We start from the raw sequence: 6000 nt of genomic DNA on the forward strand, positions 1-6000 counted from the left end.
GTTCAGTTGCTGTTAAAATTGTAAAGAGCCGGTATTAAGACTTCAGCAAATCTGCCACATAAGTAATGCTAATAATTTTAGATCATTCTACAGACTCCATTTAAGACAATATGCTTGTTAAGATTGTCAGATCTTACCAGTGGAAATTCAATGAAAGCCATAACAGTTTTACAGCTTAACAATTCCACAGTCATTTTTAGGCATTTGATATCTCATGTGGTTATTTAAGAGTATCTTACTTTTCTTTTGGTTCACAAAGAAAAAATATGCATTTGCTAGCTAACTTTCCATCCCTGCCTCAGAGCTTGACTGATCATTTCTTTCATCAGAGGTCATCTGTGCTTCTAAAAATGAAACCTGTGTGGCCATTGTTTGTTCAGTTGTTGCATATTAGCTCCTCAGTGGTTAAAAAGATCTGAACAAATAAGAGGGCTTACCCTACATTATATTACCCTTTATTAGTAGGAAATTGAAGTCTAGAGATTATTATTAAGCCTCAGCCACTGAAGGCTACCCATAGTCTGATAAAGACCCCTCAAACTGACCCTTGATCAGTCTGCATTAGGAGGATTTTACCCTTGTTACTAATTAAACAAACAGATCTGATGGTATTATTCTTTTCCATAGCCATTTCATGACATCAGCTCTCCCTTGTACCCATGGACAAAGAGAATCATGTTCCTCTTTGAGATGCAGCGGTATATTAGGGGCCTGACACTGGGCCATCCAGTGCTCAGTTGCCCTTTTTTGTTTAACATAGTGGTGTATCAGGTGTCAAAGGGCTTCTCATTGAAGTTCTGGGGAATAAAGACAAAGTTTCCATTAAAATAGAAACTTCACAGACTTCATTTTTCAGATGGAAGAAAAGCAACTAAATACCTGCCAGAGAATGCAGGAAAGGATATCTTGCTAAGTGAGAAGCGTAGGCATAATGAAATAGGGCGTTTGGATTATTTGGGTGTCTTTCTGTTACTTTACTTGTCTTTTTATTAAGGCTGCATCTTTGCAGATGAGTTTATTCACTTCCAGGTACGTATAACGTTAAGGTAATGAACTCTTCAAATTCTGCATTATTGCAGATAGAAATTTAATTTTGAAGGTTACAATCTCTGCGCCAATGTGAGTTAAAAGTAAATAAATTCCAAGCAGAGTATTTATTATTTTGTGGGTAAAGTCACCTCTACTTTATACAAATAGAGTTCACTGGAAACAAAATAGGAATGGGTCTGAGGCTTATTTTGTTCCTCTGATTTTGACTGCGGGATGGAAACCCAACGATTTATACAGAGCTACGGTCAGATCAGAAGGTCCAGCCTGGATAACAGAAATCTGTGTTGCTCATTGGATGACACGACAAATCATTCTGTCACCCTGCTACAGATGCCACCAGCTTCTAGTTCGTATGATGGAAAAGATGTTAACAGGAGACAAAAAATCATATGTGCATATAATTAAATAAACAATCAGCTTTTCTACTCAGCATTATTGGTTTTATTTTTTTTTCTTTGTTATGATGTGCTCCTAGAGAAAACCTGTAGGCCAGGGGGCCAGGGGCTTGGTCCTCCATGCATGGGGAGCTTGACTTCAGCTTTGATTTACAGAAAAATAGTATCATAAGTAAGAAGGAACTGTATTATATTTTTCTCTTTAGTTATTTTTATTTCAGATAACAGAAGTATTATGACTTAAATAACGTAATAATGACTTGAATTCAGATGAATTAGAAAACTTTTTTTTTTTAATATCAATTGAAATGTTAACATTTCTAGCCAAGAAAAGAATGTATTCACAATTGTTGACATCTTGCTCTAGTTGCTATTTTTCCTCTCTGTTGGAAAGAAAAATTGATTGCATCTTACCTTTTTTTAAATCCTAATTTCTTGCATTAAGTTTTATCAATAATTCTCCTTATTCTTTTTGTGTTCCAGACTGCAAGCAAGCTGCACAGCCAAACTTCTGATCCTAAAGAATGTCTTTCCTTCTTATCCATTTTCATGACTGTGTGCATTGTAAGCCCCTGTAGCAGAAAGTCAACACTTGGAGGTCAGTGAAATCCTGTGTTGGTGTCGCCTGCCTTAATGCCTCCTTTACACTAACTGAGGTTATCTCCATTTGCTCTCTCACTTCCAGCTTACCCATCTTAGCCATCACATTTACCACATCACAAGATGTGTTCTTCAAAGCAGTGTGCCCTGCATATGAGTCACAACATAAATTTCTCTGGGAAAGAAGGATTTGCCAAAAAATCACTAACAATCTATACATCTTTATAAAAACAGGATCAATTCTGAAGAAACTCCATTTATTTTATTGCTCTGATGACATAGGAACTTGAATTTCAAGAGAAATATTTTTTGTCAAACACTATAAATTGTCATTAGTGCAGCTCAAAATTTTTTCTTTGAAGTGTCTTCTATGAGGAAATTAAATCTTCCGGAGAGCAAAACATTTTGTAGAGAAGTTAACTTGGGTCAATCTCTTCTGTAGAGGAATTGATGAAAAGAGTAAATGGTTGAAGATTATGATTTCATTATTTCTGTAATATGTTTTTTCTTTGGGTTTTGGATAACATTTATAGTTTTATTAAGACTTCAAAACTGAAAAAGGAAAATTTAATTTTGTAAAAAGAATTTTTTTTATTAACCTTAAATGAATTTTAGGTTTCTTTTGTTTGTTTAGGCTTCCATATTGCAACAGGAAGTTCTAAAAATCACAGAAAATGTTATTTTGGGAAGTTTGTATTTGCTTACACTGTTGAGATTTTAACATGTGCTTTTGCTTGAAGCTATGGTGAGGCTGAGAAACTTGTTTTCACAATCTGCTAACTTGGGAAAATTAGATACAGGAAGGGAGTTATCTTCAGTTTGTGCAGTGAGGACATCAGAGAGAAGAGTCGCATGAGCCTCAGGGCACGGTGAAACTGAACCTAAGCTCACCCATGGATGGCACTGACATTGTTATGGACCTTCTGCAAGGGCTTGTGTGTGATACAGTGTATGTATATAATTGCTTTCTCATGGTTTTCAAGAGACCAAAAGTCTTCAGGTAAGAGAAAAGCAATTACTTCCTATGGATGTGATATAGAGAAATTAAGGTTATACTTCATGTCACAGGAAATCTATGGATAGATTCATGATTAACCTGTTTTTCACTTTATTATGGTTCCATTTTTAAGTTGATTTTCACCTTCTTCAAGGCATATATACCTACACGTCTTCTGAGGCAAGCTTACTGTTCTCAGTTTTTGTTCATTTATGATCTCTCCCTTGTTCTGCTAGGATAATGATTTTATGTAGAAGAATCGGCACCCATTCATTCATAATTATAAAACTGTGGTACCTGAGATACTGCTGTAATTATTTTTCTGAATATAAGCTGTCCTTTGAATAGCAACAGTCATAATTACATACTAATGAAAGTGACAAAAGTCTTGAAAATACCTTCTTTAGAGGCATCCCATTTTAATAAGGACCATGAGTGTGTATTTTTCCCTAGCTTAAAACTGAGCACATAGATTACATCAGAATAGTATATAAATTCTTTCTTTGTGTTTCTCAGTATCATAGTATGATGTTTATACTTACACCTGATAAATTACAGAGTCACAGAATCAAGTGACTCTGTCCCAAGACAGCCTGTACTTTTTTGTTTGATTGTTTTCCTTCCTCTTTCATGGAGAAGAACATCCCCTGAAGCTGGTGGCCTACCAGCCCCAGTGTTATGCACATGTATAATACAGCCTATAAGCTGTTACCGTGACATTAGGTGCCCTCTATGTAAATCTCTTGAAATGCAGATGTGCTGTGAGCAGATGTAAAGGATGAAATGTTGTGAAGCTGGAACAAATCATACCTGTTGAGCTGTATCCAGAGCAGGGCCTCAAGAATGATCCATAGAATGGAACCCCTCTGAGGACAGGCTTTTCAACCTGGAGAAGAGAAGGCTCCAGGAGAGAGAGACCTGATGGCAGCCTTTTAGTATCTAAAGGAGGGCTATAAGTCAGAAAGGGGCAGACACTTTAACAGGGTCTCTTGTGATAGGACAAGGGGAAATGGTTTCAGACCAAAAGAGAGGAGATTTAGATTGGATAAGGAATATTACAGTAAGGGTGGTGAGCCATTGGAGCAGGTTGCCCAGAGAACTGGTGGATGCCCCATGCCTGGAGACATTCTGGATTGGAGCAGATGGGGCTTTGAGCACCCTTATCTAGCTGTAGTGTCCCTGTTCATTGCAGGGGAATTGGGCTAGATGACCCGTAAGGGTTCCTTTCTAACTAGAGCAAAATCTATGATTCCTGTGTAATAAGATAGTTGTAAGGGATGGGAGAAAGTAAATAAACCAAAGCAGGTATGTTAAAGTATTCTTTTATCCATAGCATTCCCAGAAAGTGAATGATGGAGGGAATATTGTTGGCATTATTTTATTTTTAATATTCTGTGTGTCAGTTGTGAAACTGTTCTTCAGAAATAACCTGGGCATTAGGATGTTGTGTTTGAGAGAGATCAGCAATGCACTTCTATATCCCTCTTTTTTGTTATGTTCGAACACTCAATTTAGAGACAATTCTCTGTGTATCCGAGGAGGGGGAGAAATCTTTGTTCTTTACCGAAGACTTGCTCTTAGGGATGGCATCTACTGGAAGGAAAAATTAATCCTATCTGTGTAATTACAGACATTATCAGTAGTGTGAGGAAATGGGTTGTTTGGATCTGAATTCTTCAATTTGAGCCAATCTGTAATTCAGGAGGAAGTCGCCTGCAACTCCTGGGAAGTGTTTGCTTTGCAATTTTATAATGTTTTGTATCAAAGTCTTCCTTAACTGCAGCCCTTCAGAAAGAACAAAGTATGGAAAGAATGTTGGGCATGAAATTGTCCATGTATAGCAGTTTCCCAAACATGCTATTTATTTTACTTGCACATCTAGAAAGTGTGAACAATTCTAAGTCTACAGACTTGTGTCTCCTTCTTGCTTTGGTAGATCAGTAGCTGTCTTAAATTTTCTCTTTTTGTTGTTTTTTGTTTGTTCTTTGTGGTTTGTTTGAGGTTCAAATTCAGCAGAAAAAAAATAAAATTACAGGAGTTTGCTATGCAAGTATGTGTTTGTATGTGCAGGTGTGTGTGTATAGGTATATATACTTATATGCATGCAAATATAGGTAAAGGTATATGTTTCGTGTGTGTCTATGGTATATATAAATATATACATGTAGATAAGCATACAGATATGTGTACATGTCTCCAGGTAGCTTGTAGTAGGTGGTTGGAAATGATGTTTCCATCATTGGACTCAATCATTGCTTTCTCTTTATCTTCAGATAGTAAACATTTTGCTCTTGTCTGTTTCCTTGTATAATTGTATTGGCTTTTGCCATGTGTTGATTTGAGTCTGTTCCCAACTAAATCATTTGGGAAATGAGTTTGGATCTTCTCGTGTTACTTGGATTGGATAAATTCAAGGAATTCATACTTACAGGGTAAATTCAAAGAAAGAGAAATTGCACTAGTGGCCTTGCTGTTTACTTCCCTGCATAACTCTTTTTGGCTTCCTTATAGGAAGTTTTCAGTGATTCTATTTTTTGGTTTTAGCTCTTTGGAACAGTGGTGAAATAAAATTTTATATTTTGTGAATACAAATAGTAGTCTTTACAGAGAAAATTGCTTAGATTTTCTTTCCAGTATCAAATGTTGGTTTTAGGCCATGATGTTTAAAAGGCCTGTGAATTTTATCTGACGTTTTTAGCTACCGAGGTTGGATTAACAAGTTGCTTGAGGAATAGGAAAGGGAAAATATCTTTGTCTCAGATTTTTGTATAGTATATGTAAGTTAAGTCTGTGATTAAAAAGGAGGTTGTATGTTTTGAATTACTTCATATGTGGTGCTTCGTCCTTTGTTTCAATAATTCACTGTATTGGCCTTAGTGCATTGGATACTTCATAAACACATATAGTAATTGATAACTGGCTGATGTTTTAAAGCTGTGATTCAAGAACATATTTTGG

This window comes from Coturnix japonica, chromosome 1 (assembly GCF_054131305.1).
Source record: "Coturnix japonica strain WE chromosome 1, WE-NBRP24, whole genome shotgun sequence".
In the NCBI taxonomy this organism is placed as follows: Eukaryota; Metazoa; Chordata; class Aves; order Galliformes; family Phasianidae; genus Coturnix; species Coturnix japonica.